A 14,928-nucleotide genomic window follows, 5' to 3' on the forward strand; every position below is an offset into this window, starting at 1 on the left:
TATTATGAGATGTGTTAAATATAATATTAAGAACATGAGATCACCAAGAAGAAGCATCAACTCATTTGTAGGAAGTTAGGGACAGTTTCATGGGAAAGAGATAGATAGATAGATAGATAGATAGAGATATTTATTTCATAGAGAGATTATATTTTAGTCAAATTAAGATGATGGGGAAGAACATTCTAGATAAGGAGAATTTTACAGAGAAGTTGCAAGAATTCCTGGGTGAAAGATACAAATGTGATTTGAATCCTCACTCTGCCACTATGAAATCTTCAGTAGTTTTTTGACTTCTCTGATCTTCAGCTTCCTCATCTATTAAACAGTTATCATAAATCTTCTATGAAAAATGCTTGTGAGGAATAACCAGTATAATTCACTAAGATCAGACTACTATGTCAGAAACCTGATGATTTCCCTCCATCATCTAATGTCCTGTGAGTCTGACCTTTAACATTGCTTGAGGAAGGACAAAACTATTTTCCTAAAAGTATTTAAAAATTCTGTTGGCTACTCACTGCTATGCTAGATGGACCATAGTTCCGACTTACCACAATAATTCCTTTGCTCTCTTCAGCCTATCCTTCTGAATCCCTGCAATTCAAGTGATAGCCTAGGTGCATGTTATGCATGTCATGTACAAATAGCCACATCACAAATCTTGTTTAACTTTAGCATCCCTATATTAAGAGATGCCACAACATATCTACTTTGCTTCAGAAAATGGTGTTGTGACAGCTGAGATACATAAATTCTGAAGCAAAGTGAGGAGTTTATGGTACTCATTTGCATCTCAAAACCCAAATTTTGCTTCTTCCTCATTTCTATTGACAACGATTGTGTCTAGTTGATGGGAGCAACCTGAAAGAGTTGTGCATTTCAATGAGTTCTCTAAATGCTTTGCTATGGTAGGAGCTGCAAATTAAAATAAGATTTTAATAATGTAGCCTCCCCCAAGTGCTATAATAATGATAATGATTAAGAACAGTAGTCTGATTTTTCTTCTATAAAAAGAGCTTGACATCCATAAGAGGAAAAAAAAAGGAAACTTCTTTCATTTCTCTACTGGCTTTTTTTGAAATAAGTTTTTATTGAAATCTTAGAGTACTGGGAAAACCTGGAAATCTGCCCACTTTCTTTATATTCAGAGAGTACATTTTAAATTTCCCCATCTCCATGGGCAAGTGTCTCTTGAAAAACAAATCTTCATAAAACTTCGCCCATGAACAGTGCTTTATCAAATATATTTATTTTAAAATTATACAATTGAGTTATAGATGAAGAATAAATAAATGGAAGAATTCTTGGTGGATAATCCAAAAATCCAATATCTTTTTGCAACTTTGCTGTTAATTAATACTTTGCTGACCATAGATACAACAGTTTTTCCTCTGTATCTCATAGTTTCTACCCTGGACACTCCAATACAATGGTCTTCCTTCTTTGCCTATGTCAAGGATCATTGTGTAGTTCAAATGAGTTTATGCATGTGAAAATTCCCTAAATTTTGTCACATTATAAAACATGCTGATGAGGATCAAGGCTGCCCCAGGGAGAGAAACTGTAGGGGAGGAAGACATTTCCTCTCCCCAAATGGGGGTTCGTCTGGCCGGAGAACGAATTAAATTCACATGAGACAGAATAGCAAGAGAAAATTAAACAAAGCTTTATGAGGAACCATGGCCCGGGGCCTTTCTTCCTGAGGGAAGAAAAGGCACCGGAGAAGTGGGGTCCACAGAGTGGTTATATACCCCCAAACAGGGTGTTTCACATGTGATTGAAATGTCCCTCCCACAATAGTCACAAGATTGCCCTGTCTGCACAGTGCTTGATGGACACAGCAGGTAGTGGTCTGCTATCTCAGAGGGCGTAGCAGGAGGCTTAGTCGATTGTGTGGAGCTGGGTGGTCACAGGTGAGCGCAGCAATCAGTTCCTAGCCTACGGAAAGATGCTTAATCCTTAAAGAAATGCCAACGTTGGGAGGGGGAGGGAAGTTAGTTACAGGAGGTTACCAGAGAAGCACAATAAAATGCAGATTTAAGTCCTTGCCTTTGGTATTGATTAAGAGTTTCTAGAGAGAAGGTCATCTCCTTTCTTCTTCCTGGTACAGAGGGAGGCACCTTTTACAGATAGAGATTTACCTTACAAACGTAAATGTGTCCTAAGGAAGGGCAAGTTCCATTCCTCAGAGCCTCCTTCCCTGTCCCAGTTTATCAAAAGCAATCAGCCTCAAATAATCCCGATGCCAAAGAGACATATCTTGGGGTGGCCAATTCCAGGTCCCCACAGAGCCAAGGCATCTTGGCCTACATGCTGATCTACAGCGTCCTCCACGAAGTATAGGATGTCCTGACCTGATTTGACCTAATTTGTATCCGAAGTTATATGACCACCCAATAACCAGACCCCACCAGCAATGATATCATTTTAACGACTTGTTTACATGATCTTTTCTTTGTCTTGTAAAGAAATAATTCACATACCCACGCCTTATAAATTTAGCCCTACCCTCAATCCACTGCAGCTCTTTATTGCCGATGGGTCCTGTCACCATGTTATTCTCTGAATAAAGGAGCACTACTACCAGAACTTGAGATTCCAAGAAACCTCTCTTTTGACTCCTCAGCTCACCGAGCCCACATCAATGCTAGATTTAGTTACTATCTTAAAAGTCAAACAAATATTTGCTGTAACTGTGAAATAATATAGCAAAGTTAATACAAGATTTTGCAACTGTACACATATTAATTTTAAATATAAAGATAAAATTATAAATGGTTTTAAAAATTGGACAAGGCAGGGCCAGCCCTGTGGCTGAGTGGTTAAGTTTGCGTGCTCTGCTATGGTGGCCCAGGGTTTTGCTGGTTCGGATCCTGGGCATGGACATGGCACCACTCATCAGGCCACGTTGAGGTGGCGTCCCACGTGCCACAACTAGAAGGACCCACAACTGAAATATATAAAACTATGTACTGGGGGGATTTGGGGAGAAAAAGCAGAAAGAAAAAAAAGATTGGCAACAGTTGTTAGATCAGGTGCCAATCTTAAAAAAAAAAAAAAGAAAAAGAAAAGATTGGCAACAGTTGTTAGCTCAGATGCCAATCTTAAAAAAAATAAAAAAGTTGGACAAGGCATCCTCCTAATAGTCAACAGCATTAAAATTTAGGGATCAACAAGTTAGATATTATCTTCTCTAATTAGACTAGTTAAATGTCATTAATAGCTGCCTGAAAATGTGGCAAGAATAGGGTAAGAGGAACATTACCCCAGTAATGTTCTTGTGGAATTATTAGTCCTAGTTTTATTAAAGAATATTTCTGCTGTACTGTAGTCTCAATTTTGCCTTGGATTCTGAACCTGAAAAGAAAACAATTGTTGCAAGGTGCATCTTCATTCTAAAGTGAAGGACTATATCAGTTTTGCAGTATTTCAAAACAAAAATGCTAAAATAATGAGTTTTGAGACACTTAGCCCAACATCCAACTTTAGGATACAGGGTGGGATCAAAGGGACCTTCCCCACTCCCAACTGACAAGCCCTGAAGTAAAGCATAGAGAGGTGTTCTCGATCCCCTTAATTTGGATCACCAAATGGTGTTTACCTGAGTTTTGAAAATGGAATTCATCTACTCCCATGCAACTTATATCTACATTACATGACTTTAACTTTCAGCTATATTCACTAACATAATTTTATTATTCCGCCATCTTTAACAATCGACTATTTCAGGAAATTCAGTTGCCAATGACTTAATTGTTCATTATAGAAACCTTCTCCCACCTCCCACCACCCTGAAAAAGACTTTCTCCTTGACCAACCTAAGTCTGGTTCCTCATGTCTGGCCCTGACCTGGGGTTCTGTCCCTGGCCCATTTTGTACAGTTTTAGTAAGAATCTTGCTGAGTCTGAGATGATTTAGTGAAAATATCCCATCCTTGATATCTGATCACCCTCCATATTTGATCAAATTTCTTATCCTTCATCCTGAATATGTTATTACTCTGGCCTGCCTTCAGCAAGAATCCTGTCAATTTGTTTTACCCAGAATCCTCTTTACCGCTGAAGTTTCCTCTTAGTAATTTCCTATCATAGACTTCACCCTGTTCCTTGGCTATAAATCCCCACTTGACTTTGTTGTGTGCTGAGTTAACCTTAATCTCTCTCCCTTACTGCAAAACTCCCACTGCAGTAGTCCCTCTTTAAAAAAGTCTTCCTTACCATCTTTAACAAGTGTCATGAAAAAGTTTTAACACTTTCCTGCCAAAATTTTTAAGGCAACAGAAAAACATCAATCTATATGCTAGAGATAGTATTAAATGACTGTTACTCGCAAGCCTCTTAGAAACTCTTGTCTTAAAATCCTTGTCTTGCTCTCTCCACCAATCCCAAACAATTCTCTCCCGATCCTTTCTCAGTCCTAATCAACCCTTTATGTTGGAATACTCACCTTACTGTAGAATCCAAAGCCACACAAATAAAAATTTTCCCAACCTTCTCTAAGACACTAAGAAGCTATCAGAGTAGTTATTTCCCTTAGTGCACTAAAAAGAAGCTCTTTACATTATTGACAAATCGTTTTGGTGGGATTTTGTGGGAACCAACACTAAACATTCTTAATTCCCACAAAAATTCAATTGAAACCTCACAACTATGGCCCAAGACCCTATCTTGGAAATAGCACACCACTCTGAAGCCATTAACCTTCCCACCTGGGGGACTCAATGGCGGTGCCAGTGACATGTGTCAAGTTGGATCCAATTTCTTTCTTTTCTCTGATTTCTTTCTTCTTCTCTTCTCCCTTTCTAATTATCGTAACTACTTCTATTATATGGGAGATCTAGACAAGCTACTGGGGTTCTGAGTCAATGCCATGACAATCAGTAGAGACCAGAAGGTTACTACAGTCTCATTCTTGACTCACCTTATATAAAGGCAATAGCCACAAACACCAAACTATTGGATGTATCTTCTAACTTGGTTTTAAGGTTTCCTTCAAGATTAATGGTTCCTCAGACTGTATAATCTTTGCTGCTTACTGAAAATATACAGTGTTTCTTAATAAATAAGCTTATCTCCAATGAAATTCTGTTGTACTTTCTCACACATTTCTATTCATTATTGTAACATTTTAAGTCCTGAATCCCTTCCTTCATTATCTGATGAAAAGAAAACTCATAATTGCCTAGCCTCCACTTGCAAGCTATGTCCTAAATAAGTTTATTAGAAACTTCTTTACATTACCTAGATTGATTATTATTTGCTTATGGGTCATATGTTCAGATTGAAATAGGAAAATATTAGAAAGAATAAGCTGTAACAGATCTCAGTTTACCTCTAGAATGATATCCCTTGCCACAGTCAAATCTTCCAGGATAGTAAACCCATTACACTCACTGCAGATTTTGGCTACTGAATCAGTCTGAGTCCAATCAGGAAACAGAAACCACACAGTGGTTTAAGTGGGAAATTTAATGAAAAGAATTCCTAAGATTTGATTGGAGAGTAACTATAAAATGTAAAGAGAACTTTAAGGATTTCCTACTGCTGAGAGTGAGTACTCAGAAAAGATAGACTGGGAAGTGGTACCATACAAAAATAGGCCACAAGTCAGATTTGGCATATGGGCTGTAGTTTGCTGACTTCTGGTCTATGATATTTCCATTAGCTTTAATGACAATATGATCAACTCCTCTGTGTGTAAATCTTCCCTTATGGGTTATTATACACTAGCTCACACATTTAGAGATATCATTTCCTTTTCTCAACTCTATACTATTGCACATAGACAGTAGCAAATATTGGAAGCAACTCATGCAATATATCCAGTCTAATTAATAAGAGATAGGCTCAATTTTTCTGAATTCCTCCTAAATTACCAAGAGCTTTGTGTTCAGTAAGAAACAACAGTGAAAAGCAGCTCTTGAATCCTGAAGGAAAGGACCTTGTCAAACATTAACAACTAGCACAGCAATTATTCCAAGGAATAAACCTTTGGATTCATGTATCTCAAAAAGAATATATCACACTCACCGAGTCACAGGATGTTGGTGCCTATCAGGGACCTCACAGTGAAGACTGTTAAGAACCTTCCAGTAGCAAATACTTTTTGGAAGGAGAGAGCTTCTATACAAGACTTCTATATCAATTAGACAACTACAGTAGATGTAGAGATGGTCCACCCAAGATCCATGGAACACTAACACAGATAGTGACAATTTAATCTTCATTTATTCTTTATTCTCTCATATATCCTTATGCTTTTCTTGTTTAAAGTTATCTTTAACTATCTTACTTTTAAGGCCCATATTCTTTTTTCTTTTTTGTGAGGAAGATTGACCCTGAGCTAACATCTGTAACAATTTTCTTCTATTTTATGTGGGATGCCACCACAGCAAGGCTTGACGAGGTATGCTAGGTCCGCACCTGGGATCTGAAACTGCGAAACCTGGGCCACCAAAGCAGAGTGCACGAACTTAACCACTATGCCACTGGGCCGGCCCCTTGGCGGCCATATTCTTAATATTGCATTCTATCTCCTTAATCTCTTCGTGGTTTGAATACAATATCTGGCTCAAATTTGCTCATGAAAGAGTTAAAACATACAAGCAAATTGGTGATATTTTATACGTTTTTCTCATGGGAGTCCTGTAGATTCCCTTGGTAACAATTTTTGTTTTTGTTTTGATTTTGGAATTGGTCAGTTGGTTTCTTGGGTCATAGGATTCCATTGTTAGATGATATTTTAGGTGGTAAACATTGCAATTAGTCAAGGGAGCCAGACTTCTAAAACCCTCTCTTTTCGTGTCCTACCTAGAAAAAGAGGCTCCTTTCTCTACTGAACTAGTGCTCAGGGACGTTTTGAGGGAGCTAGCTATCATAATAGAAACAGAAACAGAAATTGAAAGAGAATTAAGAAACAGATTGTGCGTATTAGGAGGCTTTTGTAATTTCGCAGTTCTTAAAAGTTAGATGTACTACTTCTCTTTACTTTAAATATACCAAATGATCTCAATAGCACAGATTTCATTGCCTAGAACTGGATCATTCTTAACAAGTGGTTCCAAAATATTACAAAAATAGATTGTTGGTGGTCTCCAATAACTGGTATGCATTTGCAGCACAAAAGCTTATTGCCACTACCTGAAAACTGGACAAGTACATCTTGTTGTAAACTGATGGCTGATTTCAGGATAGCACCTGACCTGACACCACGGAGCATCCATTTTTGTCCATTAGCATTTCCTCTATGAAAAGGAGGTTACTAGATAACTTAATTGAAAAAGAAAAAAAACAACAGAAGGAAAAATTAAATTTGAGAACCAAAACCCTAACCACTCAAGATGAATTCTGATTGTTTTCTCTATCTTCAAGACTCTTTGCTTCATGCTTTACAAGAGGCCCAGAAAGTGAAAAAAACTCTTACATGCAGAAAAATATGTAATAGGATAGCAGGAAGGCTTGACAATGCCACCAGGGCTAGTGAACTCCTCACCCAGGATGTTCATGGAATCGGGCATGTGGCGTTTGAAAATAAAGCTATTTTCTATAAATAATTGGCCTCAAAAGGAGAGCATGTGGTATTTTAGAGGAAGAATACTGCTCTTATATGTCTATATATCTCTGTGGTATCTTTAATATTACTAACAGGTTTGGAAAGCAAACAAACAATAAAACTGAATAATTTGTTCAATAATCCCGTATCTGGTGTTGTGGGGTCTTCATATTGGGGATGGGACCTGTTCTCTTTACTTAATATGGATACACTGGACTCTGGCTGAGAATTGGACTACAAATTGTGGTAATAATCCTTCTCTCAGTATTTGTGTTGCAGTGTTTTTATATATATTCTCAACTTCAAATACCACTGTGCCAACTCTGTGCCATCCAGTGATACAGTAAATGAGCACCAAACAAAAAGAACAGGAGAACCTAATGCTCTCCAGGTAGAAACACTCAGCCTGGAAACTTGACATGTGATCATGATATCTTATGTAGTAGTGAATCTCTAGTTTGATCATATCCTCAGATATTAATGGTCTAGCTTGAGCTCAGGGTGAACAATGACTGTAAGGAGAACCAAAGCCATCTATACTCGCATAGCTTATATTCATATGTAAAGTAATATATACCACATTTACATTTATATGCCCTTAATATTTGACTCGCTTCACACACACACAAAACTATAGTTTATTGTCTTAATTAACCTGAATTTAAAACTTTTGCTTGGAAAGTTAGAAGTTGCAAATAATTCTATTGTTCATTTCAGGAAGTTTACAAAAACTCATTTACCTTAAAAATCAAGCTGTTCATTTTTTGCACAGATACTATCAGACAGCCCATTACTTCCTAAGATTCTTAGAAACTCTTACTTCAAAACCTCCCCTTGCTATCCCAACTACTCCTCAACCATTATATTATTATCCTTAACCAATCCTAATCAAGCTCACCAATTGAAAGACAACCTATCTTAAACAAGAATCCACATCTCATAAATATCGTAACTTTGCCTTCTTCTCTCTGAGACACTACTGAGACTTCATCAAGTCAGTACTATCCCTTACCTTGAACGACTAATCCCAGCTTTGCCTTACCAACAGGTTGTATTTCAAGGAACTGTCATTTAATGGTCTTTTATTGCACTTGTTTTCTGGTTTTAGTGAGACATTTTTAAGACTGTTGTAGAAGTGGTAGTAATCAGATTATACAGAATTGTGAGCAAGGCCTAACCTTAACACATTTGTACCAACAATTATCTAAGTCTGGAATGGGCTTCTATCTGATTGCCACATGCTCACTCCCTCAGGTGTCTTTACATAGCCCTTTGTCAGAAAGGGCTGCCACCACCCTCTTCTTGCTATCCCTTTAACCCTGATTTATTATTCCTCATAGCCTTTATCACTCTCTGAGATGTGTATTTAATTTACTTAATTCCTGATTCTCACCAATATAATGTCCCCCCCCCCAACTTGTCTGTTTTATTTACCACTATAATTCTAGTGTATAGTATAGGGTCTGTTGCACAGTAAGAGTTTAGTATGACGAATGAATACAAGAAAGAATCCTGTGGTAAGTGGGAAATAAGGAAATGGGTATAATGAATAGAAATAATTATTAATATGGAGTAGTAGTTGAATAGGGGAAGCAGGAAAGAGGATGGTAGATCAAGAAAGAGGGAGATTTAAGGCTAAAGAAAAGTTTTTAAGGACAGGAAATAAATTTTCACGGAAACCAATCAATGAGGAGAACAAGAGGCAGCGGATGGAGTGACACCACTGAGTGCTGAAGTATATTGGGTCCAGAATGTGGATGAAATAATTTGGTTCCATTAGAAGAATTAACTCATGGAAGTCTAAGGGGAACGACAGGTACAGAAGCAAATAGTAACCAAAATCGTTTGCCATATAACTTGTAGTCTTTTTGAAAATAATTTAGATTAATAGGAGAACTCGAGGAATGTTTGTAATAGACACTATTTTCTCTATAAAGTTGGAAGTGAGGTCATTTCCTATAATTAAGTAGGCATGGTAGTAGGATAGGGGGATCAAAGACAGAAGAGGTATTTTGAAATGGAAAATTTGATGGGCAGGAGAGAAAACTAATTAGGGACATTTTGGAAGATAGTGGAAGGCATTGGGAAACCATGTGAGTTTGGAGGCCATAAATTTTCAGTGTTCTAGTTTGTTGTATGATTTCTCTCCTGTGCCGATCAATGGGAAAGGTATAGGAACAAAGTAAAGGGGCAAAGTGAAAAATCATCATCATAATTATGTTTTATTCCAATAAATGACTATGTTGTATGTACATTTAATATTAAACATGTCTTATTATTTAGATTGATACAAAATTATTTGTCAGATATGCTACCTATAGAAATTCTAAAGTCTTTAGACATAGGGGATTGTAGCCATAAGTCCCCTATAAAATTTATTTGGACTTGAATTTTAACACTATTTTAACTTTTACAATTGGAGTATTAGTAATTTTAGCTTTATTGTTGAAGGAAAACTGAGAGGGCTTGAATCCTAAAGCATTTAGAAAACTCTAGTCTTCGATATAGATCATCAACACAAAATTTTTTGATTCAATTATGATCATTTATTTTATTAATGAAATCAGAGAATTTTTAAAAGTCAGATTTAAATCATCCTTGCTATATTCACTTCCTTCCAAAGACTAAAGTTTAGGACCATGAGGAAACAGCTGCGCCCCTTCAGCCAAAGTTCAACGTCAGGTTTCTATACGTATATACCCATGCACACACACAAATGCACACAAACTTTCATTTTAATAGAGTCAATAAGAAAGTTTAAGACATGGATACATTAGAGTCATTGTGAAATTAGGTGGGTGTGACAGGTCTATATATATGAGTTGATAACCATTAGATTGCTTTGGTTTCTAAGATAGTGTTCTTAGTGAGTTTAATTTAAATGCTTAAAGGAGAGTTTCAAAATTAGACATTTGGCTACCATTAGACGTGACTCACTTTTTCCACTTACATATTTTACATGTTCCCCTATAACACTTGCAACTTTACCTTTTACTCCATTAGTTTATGAATTCTTGGAAAAGGGACAAGTTCTCTCCATATTTACATAATCAGTGCCTAGCATATGGCTAGCACAATCAGGCACTCAATAAATGTTTTCATCTAGAAGTTGGATTAAGGAAAGAAAATTACAAGGATCAAATTATAGGCAGAAAATTTTTCTAATACAGATGCACTTTGCATGCAAAGCTAACTAGGCATAGCACCTGTCATTTTTAAGTGCCAGTTACTTAGCGCTGAAACATTTCTAAGTGGGCTCACAAAATACATTGTAAAACATTTTAGTTATCACCAAACCATTTGGAGTTGTTTACTGAGAAAGCACTGTTGATATCACAGCAAAATTAAGCAATTATCAAAAAAATACAAAAGGAGAAAGAGACGACATCTCACCATTATAAGAAGTCGCTACACCCAAAATTGTTCTGATCAAGATGTTAACTGAGAAATGTACATATGAACTTTGAAAATTGGCAATTTTAATCATAATAACACTGACAGAGATCAGAATAAATAATTTTCATTTAAAATTTATTCTTATTTATATACACAGTTAAACACACATAAATTGGAAATTATTATGTATCGATTAGCTTTTTATTGTGGAAATGATCGATTAGCTTTTCTGGTTATGTAGGAATAAGAAATCATTTTTAAATGGTAAGCTTGTAAACCGCAGTACCCAATCAAGGCAACTTATATTTGAAAATGGTAACAGCAGGTTAATTGTCCTCTTACATGTTGCAAATATTTTGTGATTGCAGAAATGTTATTTTTAACAAACATTTATTGTGCATGAACGTTTGAGGTGTCACATAGTACAGAATTATGGAGGCTGTCTTTGTAATATCTCAGATTTATTCTTCTAAAACAGATATTATGCAGATTTATGCAGATAAATAAACGTTATGCTTAGAATTCAAATGGATGTGAGTCTATGTTAAGTAAACTAAATTTTCTCTCACAATAACTCCCAGTAAGTCTTAAGGAAATTGCTTATTTTCAAGTAAAAGCTTTATGAGGTTTAGTCATTTTGTGATCTCCCTCATAAGCTTTACTCTATCACCTCTATTCTATTATAAGGTATGGCATCCCAGATACAAAATAAATTCACATACTTGAGGAGATTCGACGAGATGAGAAATGTATTGACATTAAAACTAGTTTAAGTTAATGTGCACGAATAATATTTCTAAGTTTTATAGCAAACCATTGAAAACTCAGAGTAATTTCTTTTTCAATAATCTGTATCATCTCAACACTTTTCAAAACTGTTTTGCGAAATTTGAAAAGCTTAGATAGATGTGAAAAGTATAGTCAAAATCAAATGGATGAGATATATTGAGATATTGGAATTTTGCTTCAAAATTAAAATAATGTAAATATTCCAAAATTGAAAATGGAAACCTTTTGTATACTTGGATATTTCTAAAAGGTATTATGAAGACATGTTCATCCTAAACAGACTATGAGCCTGACACATGACAGGGTGTATCATGATAGCTGTGTTTGATACATTCGTACTTTTTTATATTTTGCAAATTATTTCATTTAAATAATGCACGTTGAGTAGCTTTCAACTAGTATGATAAATAGGAAATTTTCTAATTTTTAATATTTCTGATTTTCAAAAAAATTAGGTTGTTAAAACATAGCTGTGGCTGAAAAAGCTAAACCTCAATCAAATTTAGGGGGTCTCCCACTTTTTTAAAAAAATATATATATATTTTTTTAGAACAGAGAATAGTTTTTAGACTCAGCAAAATTGAGCGGAACCTACAGAGAGTTCCCATATCCTCTCTTCCCCCATGCATGCAGCCTTCCCCTGCCATCAGCATCCACCCTGGAGTGATGCATTTGTTACAACTGATAAACATTAAAAACACCATTATCACCCAAAGTCCATAGTTTACATTAGGGTTCACTCTTGGCATTGTACATTCTGTGGCATTTAACAAATGTACAATGACATGTATCCATCGTTATAATATCACACAGAATATGTTCACTGCCCTAAAAATCTTCTGTGCTCCAGCTATTAATCTATCCCTCACTCCTAACCCCTAGCAACCAGTGATCTTTTTACTATTTCCAAAGTTTTGACCTTTTCTGAATGCCTTGTAGTTGGTATCATATAGCATGTAGCCTTTTCAAATTGGCTTCTTTAACTTAGTAATTATGCATTTAAATTTCCTCCATGTCCTTTTGTGGCTTGATAGCTCATTTATTTTTATTGCTGAATAATATTCCATTGAATGGATGTTCCACCATTTATTTATCTACTCACCTACTAAGGGACATCTTGGTGGCTTCCAAGTTTTGGAAATTATGAACAAAGCTGCTATAAACATATGTGTGTAGGTTTTTGCATGAACATAAATTTTTAAGTCTTTTGGGTAAATACCAAGGAGCATGATTGCTGGATTGTATGATAGGTAAGAATATGTTTACTTGTGTAAGAAACTGCCAATCTGCTTTACAAAGTGGCTGTACCATTTTCCATTCCCTTGAGCAAAGAATGAGAGTCCCTGTATTCAAGTATCTTCAACTCTGAAAATGGGAAAATCGTCATAATATATAATTGATTAATATAATTGCATATTCAAGAAATTATTTTGGATTTCATGGTTTTTTTTTTTTAGGAAGATTAGCCCTCAGTGAAAATCTGCCACCAATCCTCCTCTTTTTTCTGAGGAAGACTGGCTCTGAGCTAATATCCATTCCCACCTTCCTTTACTTTATATGTGGGATGCCTGCCACAGCATGGCTTGACAAGTTGTGTGGCAGTCCATACCTGGGAGCTGAACCAGTGAACCCTGGCCCACCAATGCGGAACGTGTGGACTTAACCACTGCATCACCAGGCTGGCCCCAATTTCATGATATTTTTAAGCAATCTGCTACATACATATAAAAAGAGGCCATGCAAGTTTATATTATTATATCAGCCAACATGTTTTGAGTTCTATGGTGGATGGAGAGCACTGTTTTCCATACACAAATCACCTTTCTTTGTTATTGTCTTATATACCTGCTCTAAAGAAAAGTGCATAGTAAATGTGAACACAATCATACCTCATTACACATCATATGTCAATGAAAGAGAAACAGAACCAAATCTCAATTACACTGTGTTTTCTTCCCATCAACAGAGACTGTCTATGGATTCAGACCCATCTCTCTGTCACTAGGTCACACAGTTATTAAATGCATGTCGTTTTGAGCCTTTGCTAACTGCTTTACATAGGTTATCTTCCTTGATCCTCACACCACCACAATGAAATAGGACTATTATTAAAATTATGTAAATGATGAAACTGAGGCATATAGAAATGTAAAGCAATACGTAAATACACTTGACACACACACAAATATTCTATTCTTTGAAAAGAACAAAAATTTTCTGAAAAATGCTGTTTGGTTTTTATAAGTAGGGAGGAAGGGAGGATAGGCAGGTATAACAGTAATGCAGTATATGAAAAAACAAACTAAGGATGAATGTGAAGTCGGAATAGGAAATCTGGCACTTCCTAGCTCTTTGTACTGTGGAATAATTAAATATACCCTCTGAACCACTTGAATATTTATAAACAGTAAAATCTATTATTGTGAGAAAAATTTAAGCACTGAACATGAAATAATTTTTATCGTTCTTTGAATTAAAATACTTATTTTACTTATTATTGTTGCTACTTCATTTATCCATTTATTCAGCAAACATTATCGAGGTGCTACTACATTGAAGATATTGAATACATGCTGGGGCTATAGGTGTTAACGTCACTGTCATTGAAGAGTTAGAGCCTTGTTTCTCAAAGTGTGGTCCACAGATCATCAGCATTGACATCACCATCACTTGGAAGTTTGTTATAAATACAGAAATTCAATTCCAGACCCACTAAATCAGAATCTGCATTTTAACAAGTCAGCACGTGCTCAGCATGCAAATTAAACCTTGAGAAGCATTGCTCTAGAAGATGGGTAAACAGTGATACAAAGCAGGGCTGTTAGTCCTATGATACTTGAAATGTGCTTCTCTAGGAGACTGAAAATTGCTAACGTATATCATAGCTGGCAGTCCTCCGATATACTTAAGCATAGAGAGATATTAGAGTACAAAAAGGAATTCCTTAATCAGGGAGGGGTGGTCATGAAGCCTTGCCAGGAGATTATTTTCTTAGTGTATCTTGAGGAACATGTGTGAGAACCAAGCAAAGGAAACAAGGATGAGGAAGGTTCAAGAATGGAAGGTTTATAAAGTTGAGGCAGTTGACAAATGTCAAATGTCAAAGCACATTGATTTTATATCCATACTCAGTACATTGGATATATATATTTACATACACTCTATATGGATATATTAAATATATATGGA

Source organism: Equus caballus, chromosome 7 (assembly GCF_041296265.1).
Source record: "Equus caballus isolate H_3958 breed thoroughbred chromosome 7, TB-T2T, whole genome shotgun sequence".
Classification (NCBI taxonomy): domain Eukaryota; kingdom Metazoa; phylum Chordata; class Mammalia; order Perissodactyla; family Equidae; genus Equus; species Equus caballus.